General features: G+C 40.3%; 1 protein-coding gene across 1 annotated transcript in view; it reads right to left on the reverse strand.

Moving 5' to 3' along the window:
* Positions 1-14,040, reverse strand: part of GARRE1 (granule associated Rac and RHOG effector 1) — a 52,352-nt gene extending 38,312 nt beyond the window's left edge. The window contains exon 1 of the mRNA XM_041396247.1: positions 12,508-14,040. The gene's annotated coding sequence lies outside the window, so the exon portion shown is untranslated. The remainder of the gene's footprint in view (positions 1-12,507) is intronic.
* Positions 14,041-15,108: the final 1,068 nt, after the last annotated feature.

Genomic DNA, 15,108 nt, shown 5'->3' on the forward strand with positions numbered 1-15,108 from the left:
ATAAATTATCATATGTAGAACTAATCTCTGTAGCTGATGAAGGAACAGAGGTGACAAGTAATTTGTGATCATAAAGATTAGCAAAGTAGAAGCAGTAGCATGCATACTTCATAACCCTTCCTCATTTTTTCTGATCAAAAAAGCTGCTTGTGTGTCCTGGGCACAGAATTCACCTCCTCATTAAGGGCAGAATTTTTAAAGCTTAATTAAATATAGATGAGATTTTTAAAATAGCCCTAACTCATCTTGCATAGCTGGAGCCAAAATAGGATTAGTTATAAGATCAAATATAGCACCCTTCCAGTTTATAAATCTCTAATACAAATTCAAAGGAAAAGACAGAGCCCAGACTTGCCACCTGTAACATTTCCCCCTTCCAGACCACCCAGAGCTCAGTGCTTATCTAGCTGTTCTGCCTGCTTTACTCACAGACAACTGAAAAAACCAAAAAACCCTTCCCCTAAGAGCTGCTCAGCCTTGTGCAATGCTGTTAGCAGCTGGTTCGGGCACGAGCACTGGGGACAGAGGGATCCTCTGCCCTGTCCCAGCCAAGGCCACAGTGGCAGCAGCTCCCAGCGCTCAGACTCCAGATTCCAGCCCTCCATTAGCTGCTCCAGTAATCCCACCTGCTATTTCAGTCCACACAATAATTTGTTGCCTTTCATCCACACAACGCAAATGCCAAAATAAGCCACAGGTCAACATCAGAAAGCTGCACACTGAGGAACTCTGCAGCAGCCTTGGGTCTCCTCCATCCACTCCTTACACAGAGAAAGCTGCAAGAAATTCCTCTCTTCAAAAGCAATTAGTTACCTGGGGTTTACATTTTATATGCTTCTCCTATGAAAACTAGCTTGATTAAAGTTATTTTCCTTTCATTAAGAAAAGCAAGTATTTTAATATTTTAACAATCGTTTTGCTGCTTCTTTCAAAACAGAGTTAGCATTCTTAAAAATGAAGTTAATTTCCTTCAATACAAATAAATTTACATGTTTGGAAAATAAACCTGGTGTAGATGCTACCAAGGAGTATAAACAACTTCCCCCAAGAGCTCTTTGCTAACAAATGCACACACAGAATTCTGCTGGCACTCTCCTCCCTCCCAGCTCTGAGCTCTGCAGTAACTATACAGCAGGGAAAGGCACACAGCAGTCACACTGATGTGCACAGAAATACTGATGGAATGGGATTTTTGCCCTTAAAAAAATCGCCTTGTTCTTAGGTTGAAAATTATTCACCAAAGAACTCTCAAATATTTCCCAATAAAATCATCAGTAGTTAAATAATTATCAATCCTAACCTACAACATATAAAACACAGTCACACCACTTTACCGTGTCCTGAAATTAAAAGTACTGAGAGTTTTATATAAACAAGTAAGCCCTCAATCATGGGCATGATTTGTCACCAGGTTATGTGCCAAATATTTCTGCACTGGGTTGTGCAAGAACTCTTTTGTGCAGCAGAGGATACAATGGGATATTTATGCTGGTATAATGCATTTTGAAAGAGAAACAAATGTAATGTTTTAATCCATAAAACAAATTAACACAATGGGATTGATCTATGCAGTAGAAATACAACATCCAGAGGCAAAACTGGAGACTTAAACTTTGATTTTTTTGTTAGCTCTTTCTGAAACTTCAGGTGTGTTCCCTCCGAAGTACCAGGTCCCAACAGAGGCACACACCCACGTGGAAGATCCCACGCCCACACCATACCAAATACACGCTAGGGCATCTCTCCATACTCCTTAAAAGAGATGGATTTTGTTCACAAACTAAGACAAGAGAGTAACATTTAAAATTTTAAGTGGCATCTTCTGATGTGTCAATTATACTTAAAATTTATTAGCAACATGAAAAGACTAAGGTTCAATTAAATGATATTTAGGTGACTCAAGCCATGCTGACACTCCTTCCCAGCAGCTTTTATTGACAAAGGGCTTTTCTGCTGCCCTAACAGTGACACAGTAAAGTTCTGCCAGCCACGAGACATTGCAAAGATGCCAAATACATTTAAGCAATGTCTCAATACCAGCTGATGCATCTACCACGGATTTGGCCAGGCACCTTGCACACACATTTCCCCAGTACCAGGTTTAGAGAAGTGACCTTTTCAGCACCAGGACTGTCTGTGCTGGTGCCAGGACCCCCCCTCTGGTACCAAGCAGTGCCCATGACTAATCTGGCACCAGCAAGGAGAAGGCTACAATGCACAAGGCTCAGCATCAGGGCAATTCCTCAGCCTGGCAGCTCCTATTGTGTGTATTACTACAAACTCCCCCAGGCACCATTTTTAGCCACTGCTGGATTTCCTCCCTTCTCCCATCCCCCAGCCAGGCTCCAAACCTTGAAGTAACCTTGTTCTGTTTCCCCCCCCAGAGACAGCTCCATGCCTGAAACATAACCTCTAATCTTATTTTCTATTTCTAGCGTACAATTCACGACCCTTATCCCAATTTTTTAAATTAAATATCCTCTGCATTGCACACTCTGCTTCCGACAGTCAGGACAGTGCATGGAGTATGTCAGAATTTATAGCCATATGTTTCTTGTTGAGGACAATTTAACATTGCTTTTAAGAGCATTAGAAACAATGTATTTATACTATATAGGTTTAAAGCTTTCTCTGGAAAAGATATTAAACACTACTGTCAGTACTCCACTGCAAAGAAACAGCTTAATTTGTTGGAAGGTTTATCTAAAGACCTTAAAATACAACAGATCTGCACTTCAGGGCAGTTTGCAATGCAGAGCATTAACTTCCAGCAATTATTCATACTTGAGAGACTACCCATGGACATTAGGTTACAGTCTTGCAAATTACATGGGTTTGTTACAAAATCTCATCTGACACCATCTATTTATGAGAACTTTGCTTAAACTTGTTTGGGTTTTTGCAATGACAAAACGTGTCGCTTGTTTGCCATCGATTCTGTAACTTTTGTTAAACAAAGCCAATTAAAAGTGCCCTACTGGACCAGAACACCCATCTAGGCCACAAAGGCAGTGGTCAAGGTCTCCACTTTTAATTAATGACCACTATCCATAAGCCTCTTTCCTATTTTTACCAATTATACCCAATCTGTACAGTTGCTAGGGCAAATGTTTTTCCATGAACAAATTCTCCCACAAAAGCACTTTGATACAGAACAGCTCCCAGAGGAATGAAAAAAGGTTCCTCTGTCTCTGAAGTGCTGAAAAACAAGAAGTTTCCAGGACGCATCCCAAGCCTGGAGGTTGCAGCCTGACATGGCCAGGCCCTCCTGGAGCTGCCAAGAGGCACAAGCAGCTCTGGGTTTGCAGCAGCCACGCTGAGCACGCCCCTGCCCACCCCAAAAACGAGGATTTCAGCCCCAGGAAGCAGCCCAGGAATGAGGGCAGCTGGGCACTGCTGAGCCAGGGCTGTGCTCACCCTGCACAGAGGGCTCCCTGCCCCTTAGGGACCCCCTCACTGAAACTGAGGGGAAAAGGGAATTCCCATGGACCCACACCCCAAAACACTTATAACACACCAAGACAGAAGCAAGTTTTTGAGAACAAGGCCAACTATACTGATATGACTTGATTAATCAGAGAATTAGCCAGCCTAGGATGCTAACAGCAAAGAAACTGCCACTAGTACTTCACAAAATTACTTTCCAAATTATATTTCAGACATGAACAGTTACAGAACAACTTGACCACAGAAGCAGAATTAAGAAAGAAGACCATGACCTTAGGTGACACCATATGTTAATTTTTTAACATATAATACCTTATCAATGTGCTTGACAATCAATATGGGTTGTTTCACACCATTTTGCACAGGCAGTTCTAGTAAATACCATCAGCTTGTTCTGCTTCTCTCTCCCACTCCTTCAGCCTCCATCCTACTCTCAGCAGGGCATCATTTGAATTTCTTACCAGCTCCACACAAATCGAACAGTGTAAGTGGGAGGACTGCCTTCAGCAATTAAGAATAGAAAGAGATAAGTGAACACATACCAGACTAGAGAAAATCAAGTGTGAGAACTCTTTAAGGTAGCAGAGCTGGATTCTGAAATGGGCTGAAAAGCAACAGAGAAACTGTGAAGTCAAGAGTCACCTCATTAATATATTTATCCACCAATGGGTATCATGAAACAAAAGTTATCAATGACAGGAACAGCCCATGAGATTCATTCCTAGGTAACTCATGGGGGATAACAATAATTTCTTTCTTTCAAAAAAAAAAATAAAATATATATATAAAATTACACTATCAACATAAAGAAATACAAGTCAGGACTGCCTCATCCCTCAGCAAAAACATGATGTTATGAACCCATATTTTGAATGGTAACTTCAAAATTAAGACTTGAGTCTTAGGGGTCAACATTTGAAAACTTCTCTACCACACCTCAAAATGAAGACTCAAAGCATCTTAAAAAACCTCACTGAGATTCTCATGTCAATGAATGACAACCACAAAAATTTATCATGCCACTAGGAAAGTATGTGGAAATATGTTTTCAAAAGGATACTGTTAGTCAAATGGAAAAAGAGTATCACAACAGTCCTGTCCAATAACCCAGCTTTTTAAAAATACTGAATTAAGTATTTTATGGACAGAGTAATAAAATGCATAATTTAAAGAACTAATATAATATTGCTTGTCAATGTAAATATAAGTTAATTTTCCCAGTCTCTGCCTTTACTATGAAAGGTACTGAAGCAATTCTAAGTCTTTACTGAGGACAGCAGTAAAGTCTTTAATTTTTCAGCACTGTTTCCACTCCCATCTTTCACAAACTTGTGGGAACACAGCATAGGTGGTTTTAGTTATGCTAAGAATATTCTTCATTAGTCATAAAGAATGAAACCCAAGTTGTACCAGAGTGAATCCATACGTGACATCATTTTAAAATCATTGGGAAATGATTTCTCTTTTCATATGGAAAGGGCTCCTGGAGCACAGTCACTGATGCAGGCTGGAGCTGCATGCTGATCTGTGCCTTCATTTCCAATAAAGCATGCAATGCACATTCAACTAAGTCAAAACAACCCTTCCAACACACAATCCTTTAGAGGAAACATTCAAATTACTAATGAGCACATGAAAAGCTTTGAAGCTCACTGAAAAAAAAAATAGCCATTTTTTTTTTATATTTCTGAAAGAAAACCTGAGAACTATTTCTTGAAAAATCAGCCTTTGCCTTGGAGCACTGGAGCATCACCAGGTAAGGCAGCAGGAGCTGGAGCAGGGCTGCTGTCACTGCTATCCGTGCTGGAACAGCTGAAATGGACACTGAGCACCCAGTGCCTGACGGTTTTCTTTGATACTTAACAACACAGTCATTAAACTAATGCTTAAAAATTAATTTAACAACTCCATTTAAACTAGTAAATATGATCTACAAGGATATCAACGTGATCTAGTAAACACTGAATTAGCCACTGTGCCTTGTGACTTTGCTACCTGCCACAAACTGCTGGCACACCTGGCTGAGCTCAGAGCCTCCCTGCCAGGGAGCCTGCTGGGAGGACACTGCCGATCCACCCCCTCAAGAACCTCAGCAGCAACCTTCTATCTGAACACAGACCTCAGCTAAGACCTTCCCACACACTCACTGCTTCCAAGTGCCTCCAGCCCCAGTGGAACCATCACACAGCAGTTACGGCTCAGCCAGGCTCATTTTGGACAAAACTCAATGCCCACGCTCTTCATAATCAATATTACGGAAACAACAGCTTCCACAATGGCTCTGGAGAAGGTAAGTGAAATTATTATTTAGGAAAAAATTTCTCCTTGCATCTGCTTTAAGATAAAGAGCAAAGTAACAGAGCCCAGGGAACAATGAAGTGGTTGGGAAGAACCCTACTGCTAGACCTTGACACCTAAGGCTTGAACTTCCACTGCAGGTCTTTATGATGCTCTCTATTTAATGACAATGCCCCTTCTTCCACATTTTTTCCCGGTTAGGCAGGCTCTGACAAAAACCTGAACCTGTGTGTCCTGTGCCCCTGAATTACTGATGGCAGCAGAAAGTGCCAATGGCTGCAGCACAACCGAACAAAACAGCAAATGCTTCTGCAGGAGAATTTCCATCCACTCCTGTCCCCCACAGTGCTAGACGGGAAAAAATAGGGAGCTGTGTTCCTACTCCACCAGTATTCCTTCCTTCTAGAGCTCTGTAAGGATTTTGCTCTGCTTTTAGAATCATTCTGTTAGGCAATTACTAAAAAATATCTATATTCTACATAAGTCCACAATATTTATCTGTAGAAACCTCTCAGGGAACACTATAATGCATAAACACAGGGGTGCCACATTTATTTTCTGCATTTCTATTTATAAGCTCGAGTTTGGAGTTTCCTGCAAATTTTGAACACTAAAAACATATCCTGCTTTCTTTCTTCCAATTCAACAACACCAGTCCATTTCCAATTTCTTTTCCCTACTTTTAGATTAACTCCACCCAGTTTAAAACCCACAGTATCAGACAAGCATCCTTACTACACACGGAGGTATTTATAGATTTGGTTTTGTCCACAGCAATACAAGACCTGGATTGCCTGCATGTACCTAACAATGCTGTTACGTGCACACTGCACAATGCATGTTCTGCCCACTGAGAGACTCGAATTTCAATGAGACATTTTCTCAAAATTTCAAGTCTAGAAATAAATAAAATAATTACCTTCCTTCAAAGCATCCAGTAACACTCTGCAGCTGGAGCAGGCCATACCACTTTGTGCATTGATTTTATTAGGAACAATGTGTTCTAAAGACAGAACTGGAACTAACCACAATCAGAGTATTATTGGACACACCAAGGGTTTATCCTCTGCTACCACTTGTGCATTTCCATGAAGCAAGGAGAGTTTAAGCAGTGCTTTAGCTGCCCCAGGGACGCTAACTCGCACCAAACTGAGTAACAATAACAGGAAATCTTTTGCATTTTCAGCACGGCAGATTCCTCTCGCCATCTTTCAGCTAACATTCCAATCCTCACTATGTAACACATACAATCAGGAGAGTTTTATACGGCAATTAAAGTTTAAAGCAGGAAAAAAAAAATGTAAAACTAAAAGTAAGAACAAAAATAAGCACGGGGGAAAGGAGAATGACTGGATTCAGCAGCATTAAAAAATGAGATGATTCTGTGCCTGGCAATGAAACTGATGGGTTTTTTTACAGCATATCAATAGAACAATATTCAAAATTCAGATGAAACTATATTTTAGGACTCTCAAATGCTATTAGTGAGGCATCCTGCTGCTTTCTGAGCTGCTGCATGCCTACCAGCAAATCACTTTAAACAGCAGAGTCACTTGTAAAATGGAACCTTAGCTCCTCTTACAGCTGATGTTTTATTCTCTGTCTCAAACAGAAAATTATTCCATGAACTGCTTCTCATATTTTTCAGGTGATTATGCTGGCATTTTTTTGCCTCTTAAGTTGAAACATACACTCTGTTTAGGGGTCATTTCTTTGTCCACACTTTGGTCACAACAATGGACTTTTATTAGTCCAAACTGACACTTATTTACTACTAATAAAAACTATTTCAATGTTAAAATAAGCAACCTCTGCTAGTAAGCACCTAGAAGATAACTACTCAAGAAAAAGCATCAATGAAAAAATCTTGTGGCATGGAGGTTTTTACCATATACCAATGTTGTAAATACCTGACTTATCCTGAATTCACAGAATGTTTTGGGTTGGAAGAACCTCAAAGCCCATCTCATCCCACCCCTGCCATGGGCAGGGACACCTTCCATTACCCCAGTTATGCTTGGTTATTCCAAGGGCCCCTCCAACCTGGCCTTGGACATTTCCAGGGGTGGGGCAGCCACATCTTCCCTGGGCACTCTGTGCCAGGGCCTCGTCACCCCCCCAGGGCATAATTTCCCCCTAATATTTAATCTAAATCTACTCTCCCTCAGCAAAGGCCTTCTCCCTTGTCATATCACTACATGCTTTTGTGAAAAGTGACAGATTTAAGCTTGCTATTCATAAAGGGTTTTTTACCTAATATTTATAGTTCTAAAAGATTACATTGAATAGTCTCTCTCAATTACTTATTGAGTTCATGACTATGAGCAGTGGGCTTTGCTATGTTTCTTACTGTAGTCTTCTCTTATTTAACAAAACCCAACGTTTTGAACAAAGAGAAGAAAACAAACAAACAAAAAGGAGAGGCATTGCAGTGTAAGTGCAAGTAAGCCACAAGTACCTGCCACACAACCAGTCCAGGATGAGGCAGCATCTTCCATAAGGAAGAACATGAAGCAGCATTTTTAGGAAAGAAGTTATTTCACCAGAGAAAACAAAAACTAGTTCTTCCCTTCACATCATCTGCAAAGCATCACTTTTGAAGTATTAGTCCTGTAAATGCTGATTCTTACCAAAGAGGCACACAACATCTGACCTGCTGTGCTGGAATACCCAGCAGTTAAGACAAAGGTATCTTACACCTAAGGACACACAGAGATATATTTAAGTCAATTTGTCAAGTGTTTCCCTCCTCTGAGGGTTATTCTGCAGCTGCAATTACCATTCCCTGCTTTTTTTTTTCAGAATATATGAATTGGGTTCTCTGAGATGACAAGGTTTGGACTGTATCAGACAGAACTCCACCATCCTTTGGCCAAAACACTACCTGCCTGACAGTGGAAGGCCAGGGAAAGCCACTGAACTACAGCACCTAGGCCAATGGTGTGATGTAAAAGAAGAAATTAAAAAAACCCTCAACACAAATCCTTAGCGACAGCTAAATAAAGGATTTTAAGTCCACTAAGGCAGCAGCGCTTTGAGGCACGATGAGGTTTTTCACATGCTACTGAGCACAATAATCAATATTCACACACATCTACTTGCAATTTTGCCTAAAGTCTACTGTTCCAAATTATACCAGTTTAACTTTGCTCACATAAGAATTCATTTTAGAGAAAAATATTTAGCATAGACGCCATATGCAAGATGCCCTGCATTTATATTATAATTTATTCTTCAACACACTGAACATCTGAATCAAAACACAGCACACCTTCCCGGGAACACTCGTGATTATGAATACTGGATCACTTACAAAGCTTTAAGTCAAAAGGAAAAGGAGCGTTATTATGTAGTGTAGAAAATTTAGTAAACTATACTTAGCCTTGTTTTTCTTGGTCTTTCATTTCATGCACAGTGAAATACAATCAACACAACAGAGAGAATTCACGCTCCAGACCAGAATATACCAAACAGCATATGCAAAGAAGACACATTACCTCCCTGAAAACACAAGAATTTTTGGAAAGAAACTGCTTCATCTGTCCTACAACAATTTCAGAACAAAATACAGATACAACTTTCTAGCAGAAATCAACTGACTGAAATATGACATTTTCTCCTGTTTCAGAACACGACTTAAAATACCAGTAACAACATATGACATCAGACAGAGAAAAGCACCCACTGGCTGCAATGTGAAGCCGAAAAAAAGCCCCATAAAAATGTGAATGTCTCAGGAAAAAGAACAAACTACAACATTAAGCCAAATGTCATACAAAGTCATGTCATATAAAACCAGCAGCAGTCTTCTTCATCTCTCACACTGCACAAAGCTAAGGGCCATAAAGGCCTTTCAAGTGAAACACAGCAAAGATGCTGAAACACAAGAGAAGGCACTCTAGACAGACATTTCCATCAATAATCCCCCTAAGTGCAAGGGAATCATGAATAAGAGGGTAAGGATAGAGGAACCTGAAGAACACCAACCTATAGACATGTCCTCAGAAGCTCAGTTAAAAATCACTGCAAATTGTCACACACACACCCCCCCCATCAAAGCACTGCACAAACAACAACCTGTGCAGTTGTTTAAGAACAAATTAAACTTATACACTGCACCTTTAATGCCAGAGGAGTCCTCAGCCCTGCCCTCTGCTAGCCTGAGCCAGAGCAATTCCCACACCTGGCCAAAGAACACCCTTCAGAAAGGTGCCCAACTACACAGCAACCACCTGGCACCTCCTGGAGCAGAGGGACAGCTCCTGGGATCTGACAGGCACCTGAAATCTCTGAAATATGGAAAAGGAGGGCACACACAGAAGAGCTCTCATCTTCTAACCCATGCTCCGCAGAAGCACAAGTACAGAGCAAAGCATGGTCTGTTATTCGTCTGACTGTATCAGACAATCATCGTCAAACCTCCTACAACCCAACCATTCCAGAAACTAAGATTAGAAAAAAAAAACCAAAAACCTAAACAAGCTCCTTTCCTGCTGCATCTGCAAAGGAAGAAAATGCACTTTACCCAAAAACATTTCCCTAAATCTTGTGTGTCAACTACAGATTTAATCTATCATACCAATTCATCACCACAAAAATGTAACATTCCTATACAAAAACAAAAAATGTATCATTAGTGGTTTTCAACAGATTTCATATCCAGAAACATCTGCAGAGCAACGGATTCACTTAACCAGCCAAGGAACTTTTCTAACCACTAAACCAAGCAACAGATTTACTTCAAAATAGCACAGGTCAGATGTACCACTTTTGCACATGGAAAAAGCTCTAAGTGCACTTGACCAGACACTGCCAAACCAGACCATACACTGTCCCACAACCCAACATCTGGTCTTAAAATGGAATAGTCATTCATGTGAAACACAACATTTAAATTCGCATTGATAAGCTGAATCTGTAGAATATCTTTGCTAAGAAGAAGACATGAACAAGTCTGTGTTATATAAAATTTGGCTATGAATTTAAAATTTGCTTATTATCGAAGTTATTTTGTAATACCTGCCTAAAACTTTACAAGGTTTGCTCCTCTTTGGGCCTGGAATGAGGTCAAAGTGCTGAATTCAACATCACAATCTGCTGCCCTGGAAATTATTGCAGTGTTTACACAAAGAAGTTTATTATGAGATCTAATAGGATTGCTCAAAAAAAAATGTTTTCCTTCTCCTTCTGAAAGCAATACAAGACAGACAGAGAGACTCCTTTGAGTAAGGACTTCTCCAACATTTTAATACAGAACCAAGCATGTTCCCAAAAGCAGAATGTTGCTATAACATGCTCTGTTTTTCAGGGTTTGGTTCTAATAACTAACATTTCTTTCCAGGACTCCGTACAATTTTCATCAGCAAGAAACAAAAATAAGCCACAGAATTACAAGTTCACATACACTCACATTTCTTTAGGAAATTTAATTTTTAGTTGACCCATCCTGTTCTTCTACACATAAACTTCAGCAACTTCTCTTTAAAAACAGCCAAAACAAGTGTAGCACTACCAAAGCCTTAACCTTGTTTCTGTCAGAAGATGTGCATCTATTCACACTTGGTGGAAGGACAATTTATTTGTACTGCACTATGAGTTACTGAAGGATGCCCAGTTTGCTCTCTGCACATAAGGAGTGTCCAAGTACCCACTCACACTCTGCTCTCCTGCCAACAACAGTCTTGGTTTCACCAAGACTGTGCACCACTCACAACTGAACCCAGTAAAACAAAATTCTTATCATTACCAAGCTTCTTCATTCTCTTTGGTTTATTTAGTAAATTAAAGGTTTTTGTTCTTCCTAAAGAACACACGCATATTTAGGAGAAGATCTATTTTTCATCATCATATTAAAGTTTTTGATTGCATCATTTGCTTGCAAATGCTTATCTCACATAGCAAAAAGGGTTGATCTTATTGCCTTATTATTTAAATATTTGCAAGTTGTATTGCTCAGCTGGAAAACCACAAATAAATACCTAACTATGTGTTTGGTAAGAAGCTAAATAAGTTTATTCTGCAGCTGAGAAACACGCACTGATGAAGCAGAATTCTGGAACAACATCTTAGCACAGTTTTAGTTAATGCTATTCCACACCACCTGCCCTTAACTCCTGCTTGGACCAAGAACTGCAGACGTCTAACACAAGCAGCATTGCTACTCTCCCCTCCCACCAAGTACCTTCTCTGCTCAGCATCTTTCACTCTTTTACAAACACAGGGACCTCTAACAAATGATGAACATCTGCATTCATTTTTACCTGCATTTGACAAATATGGTTTCTTCTGAGTATCTGCAGATTACAAACTCATCCTACACTGAAGTTCCCCTGAAGAAGGACATACAGAACTGGAAGAATAGCATTTTTAGGTACTCTCTTCCTCCTTGTATCCTTCCTCCTTCCACATAATACAAAACCATCTGGTGCAAGACTTGCAAATAGCATTCTGACAAACATTTTGAAATACCCACCAGAAAGAGGCTACGTTCCTCAAATCTTTCAGAGTTTGGCACAGAATTACATTTACCCACTGCGATCCTTCCCCTGTGATTCCCCAGTCCTCCACTGCAGCTGTGAGGATGCAGCCATGAGAAGAGTCTCTCAAGAACAGGAGTGTTTCTGTGTGTGTCCTTCCTAGGCACTACAGGCCTCTCTGCTTTTCAGCAGTTTTGTTACATGATCATATAAAAAGAATATCTGGCTTCTTCAGCATGAGATTATCAGCTACAAATATTTTTAAGGGACTTGAAAAAAATATTACCTTAGACTCTTAGGAAAGATCTCCAGAATTTCCTGGAATGTGAGCTGCAGACATTCAGGTGCTTTATCTTTCTCCAGGGAAGTCCTTGTGCTTGGACTCAAAGCATTCCCAGGTACACAGCCAACTTCTGTCATATGTACAGAAGAGCAGGAAGTTCAACTTTCATTAAAAACTACCCAGTATCATTGCCCTGAATATCCTGGTATGAGACAAATCATGTGGACACGCTTCAAAGGATCTAATTTTACCCCAGTAAATCCAGAGGAATTCCCAACACCATCCAGAAACTCACAAACATACCAGTTATGACAGTCAGGTAATCTACTTGGGAAACTAAAAGCACTCAGTTACTGTCGGATTGGAGATAAATTTCATTGGTAGACAACTCCCACATGAATGAATCACACTAGAGATGCCTGTGGAGAAATGGAAAAAAGGAAGTCCCTTGTTCCTGCTCTTCTCCTACCCTCTCCTCTACAACTCTGCTTTAGAGTTCCCAAAATGTGTTAAAATAAAGCATTAAAGAAACTAAGTTCAATATTATTATTTCTCTTTCTCTTACATTCAGAAGCTGTTTAGCTTGAGGAGATTTATTCTGTTCCCAGACTGCAGAGTACACGACACAGGGCCCAAGGAATTTTCTATAATTGGACAGTACCATTTAAATGTCAGCTTTGAGTGCACAACTAAACAAGAGTCACACCTAAACCACTGCTATTAAACAGCCAGCTGACATGTTCCCTTACAGCATTCTAACCAGCACATAGGTAGTATCAGGGAAGAACAAAAATAGAATAGTTCAACATGAGGAATGACCGACAGGCTGGTGGAAGAATTCTCCTGCTGGAATTTCCCAAAGAATCTATCTTTTGCAATGCTGTTGTACAGAAATGCTTACCAGAAAATGTTAATGCCTGACAAGTACCCCACTGTAATATGACTTGATAAACCACAGAGTCCCATTGACCCCAAACCCCCAACCATTTGAAAAAGCAGAAAACTGTTAGGAAAGCCAGCAACAAAAGAACACGAAGAAGGAACAATGAAAATCTAGCTAGCCTAAACCAGAAAATACTCATCAGATATTTCAGGGAGAAAATGTTACTAAAAACATAAGCAGGAATTGGTCACAACTTAGGGATGCATTGTAAAGATGTTGCCTAAGGCATTATTTTGTCAATGTGACCCTACAGTAAAACATGGGCAGTTACTCTACAGTAAATTTTTTTAAAGTTTTTGGTTTGCTTTTTAGCTAATACAGTAAAAATTCTATCTGCCAGTGCTATCATGCTCTCCTATGAGGGCTTTCCTTAGAAGGAAGAATATTTATTTCCTTAGTGCAAATGGTTCTTCAAAGCCAAGTCCTAGAATATCACACTTCCAACTGGAGTTGGATAAGCTGCCGTATGTTATCACCAGACTGAAGCCAATTTGCCATCGATGGAATGCAGTATCACAGCTGGGAAAATGCCTGACGTGCTGCACAGCCTCTCAAAGATGCCTGAAAGGCTCACAGAGCCTCAGCTACTCCCACCTCAGACCCACCCACACACTCACAGACATCCCAGGACTCCCCCAGCTGTACCTGGGGTCCTTTGCATTCCCCTTTTCAGCTCTTTTCTGTCATTCTTCAAAGCTTGACCAGCATTTCTAAACCTTCTATTCTGCTTTTTCTCACACACACTCACTCCTTTTTCTTTTACTCCAAAGCACTCCAGCCTGAATCCCTGGAAGATGGTTTGCCTCACAAAGCTTGTGACCTTAACAGAATCACACAGATCAATTCCCCAAAATTTATCTTAAGTAGCCAATACACTAATTCATTAATTACAGCAGGGTAAGACAAGACTGACATTCCAAGACCACAGTTCTCAAAACAATTTGTCTAGTCACATTACAGCTCTTCAAAGTGAAACACACCTCACTACCACCAAAAGTATAATTTTGAAGTTCCATTTTAAAAGTCTTTTTTTTTCTCTCCTTGTTTTAATCACAGTTTTGACAAAATTCAAGGGACTGGACTAAACCAGTTTATCCACAGCACACTACAAGACTGGAATCCCATCAGACCAAATTGGCAATTAACCTGCAAAGCAGAATTTGTGAATGGAATGTGTCCTATTCCCTCACACACACCTCAAGTGTTTCTTTGATGGCTGAAAGGACAAATGTTTAAACAACTCCTAATGTAAAATTGTCTTGAGGTACATGAACAGCAGAAGAGAAGAAACTTTACAAAGCCAGAGGTGCAACAAACACAACTTCAAGCTTCTTGTCAGCGACTGTGAAACCTATCTTTAACATACTCTACTTAATTTTCAAAACATTTTTTCATCCTACAAGCCAGAATTTCAGATTTTACAGGTATCAAGACACAGGACCTCCTATGGTTTAGATCCACAGCCCCCACTAAGTTTCCAGCACATACAAAATTCAAACAGAGCCTGGAATGTGCCATGGCCCAGCAGCATGGGATTGCCTGCAGCTTGTCACCATCACTGGATGCCCAAAGGCCTGGGAAGAGTATCCAGACACATCACCAAGCTCTAGGAGGAGCAGAGCAATTACAACACAGATTTTTGTCAAGTGCAGCAGCTCCAG

This window comes from Onychostruthus taczanowskii, unplaced genomic scaffold (assembly GCF_017590055.1).
Source record: "Onychostruthus taczanowskii isolate IOZ18803 unplaced genomic scaffold, ASM1759005v1 scaffold127, whole genome shotgun sequence".
NCBI classification, from domain to species: domain Eukaryota; kingdom Metazoa; phylum Chordata; class Aves; order Passeriformes; family Passeridae; genus Onychostruthus; species Onychostruthus taczanowskii.